At 43.5% G+C, this 2,006-nt stretch overlaps 1 pseudogene; it reads left to right on the forward strand.

The window, feature by feature from the left end:
• Window positions 1-348: 348 nt before the first annotated feature.
• Window positions 349-1,124, forward strand: LOC128113919 (aldose reductase-related protein 2-like; annotated as a pseudogene).
• Window positions 1,125-2,006: the final 882 nt, after the last annotated feature.

Genomic DNA, 2,006 nt, shown 5'->3' on the forward strand with positions numbered 1-2,006 from the left:
TCACAGAAGCCTTCCATGTCTCTCATTCTCAACTGTGAGTCTGCAGTCATCAATACCACTGCCAAAGAAGCTTCTTGACTTTTTATAGTCAGCAGCAGCATGTATCATGGACTTCCTAAGGTTTCTGGTGACAGCATGGACCACAGACATCCACATAGCCTCCAGCATCAGCACAGACCATGGACCTCAGCAGTACAGGCCATGGACATCAACACGTCCTCAGCTATAGCATGGATCATGGACACCATCATAACCCTCGGTGGCAGCACAGGTCACAGACATCAACATGGCCTCGAGTGGCAGCACAGACCATGGTCATCTACTTGACCTTTGGTAGCAACACAGACCATGGACATTCACGTGACTTTCGGCTGCAGCACGGACTATGAACACCTTCAGGGTCTCAGGTGGCAGCACAGGCTGTACACATCAGCATGGGTTGTCCACATTTTAAAAGGAGAAGTTGAAGGCAAGCTGTTGGAAGACCCTCATGCATCTGAAGCTATCTGAATGTCTTTCTTATCTGCTGGTCACAGGAACTTCATCCCAGAAAGGCATTCCCCTAAAGATGTTGAAGCAATGTTCTCACCAGTAAGATAACATTCTTGGATACCTGAGAGTCATGGAAGAACTGGTAGATTGGAGGATAGTGAAAGCCCTGAGTATCTCCTACTATAACCCCTTGCAGATCGAAAGACTTTTGAATGAGTCTGGACTGAACATAAAAGAGTGATGAGTCAGGTTGAGTTCAGGACAAACTGACCTAGTACTGCCACTCCGAGGGCATCATCTTCATGGTCTCCAGCCTCCTGGGCTTTTCAGATAAACCTTGGTCTAAGCCAGAAGACCCTTCACTACTGGAAAAACAAATCAAGATTATATATATCATTGCAAAGCACAGGAGAACCTCAGGCAAGGCTCTGATTCAGCTCCATACCCAGAGGAATGTGTGCTGATCTCTGAATCTGTGGCACCGGCATGCACAGGTGAGCTTGCAGGTCTTTGATTTCAAGTTGAGTGATGAGGAGATGGCTGCCCTTCTCAAATTCAACTGAAACTGGAGAGTCTGTGTTCTGCCTGAGATGGTGAACATGGAGGAACATCCCTACAGTGTGGAATACTGAAGCCCCATCTCCTGATGAGACTGTCTGGTGGAACCCTCATGTCTGATGTGCAGCTCATTCCTCCTGAGTTTTATTTTAGCAGAGCCTGTCTGACATCATGTGGTACTGCCCTTGATGTAGGCTAGAATTAGACAGTTGTGTCTAAATCCTCAACGAGACTCAGAGAAGCAAAGGACAATTTCTTTCACTAATTTGATCTGACTAAATGTTTGTCAAACACCAGGAACTCTGGTAACACTGGGGATACAAAGATAAGACAACAAAAATGGTAATATTAAATGGAAAAGAAAAAGACTAAAAATGCCCTGTCTGATTTGAGCATCAGCCAGACGTAGGTAGAACAGGTGCGGCATACTTCAGAGGCCACATGTTTATTCTAGAAAGTCTTACGATTGCCGAAGACTTTGTCACTGTTTTTCTACAGAATGGAAGTTTCTAATGAACGGCAGTGAATCTGAAGTACAGGGCAAGGTTTTCAGTAGTGCTGCAGTGTGAAGAGTGGCAGAATGAGGATGCCCACTCATATGTGCTCATGGTGAATGGATTCAGAAATACATACATATCTGCACATAGATACAACCTACTCAGTCTGTATAACATTACGTGTATGTATGTTTTCAGGGCTGACCATTTGGTAGTGGATATCCAACTGGTGTACTCTCCCACTGAGAAAGTTAATAAGGAATGATACTATCAACTATCTACCCCAAATACCTTACCTTTAGTACATGTAATTATATATACAAGTATACAAAATTTAAATGACATTATCTGTCTTTCTGTCTATCTTTATCATCACCATCACCTGTTAGCTAAAATATGATAGACAAAAGTAGATTGAAATAATTAATTTTAATCACAAGGAGGTGTTTGTGCCCACAA

This window comes from Peromyscus californicus, unplaced genomic scaffold, assembly GCF_007827085.1.
Source record: "Peromyscus californicus insignis strain IS unplaced genomic scaffold, ASM782708v3 Scaffold_19__1_contigs__length_69161282, whole genome shotgun sequence".
Classification (NCBI taxonomy): Eukaryota; Metazoa; Chordata; class Mammalia; order Rodentia; family Cricetidae; genus Peromyscus; species Peromyscus californicus.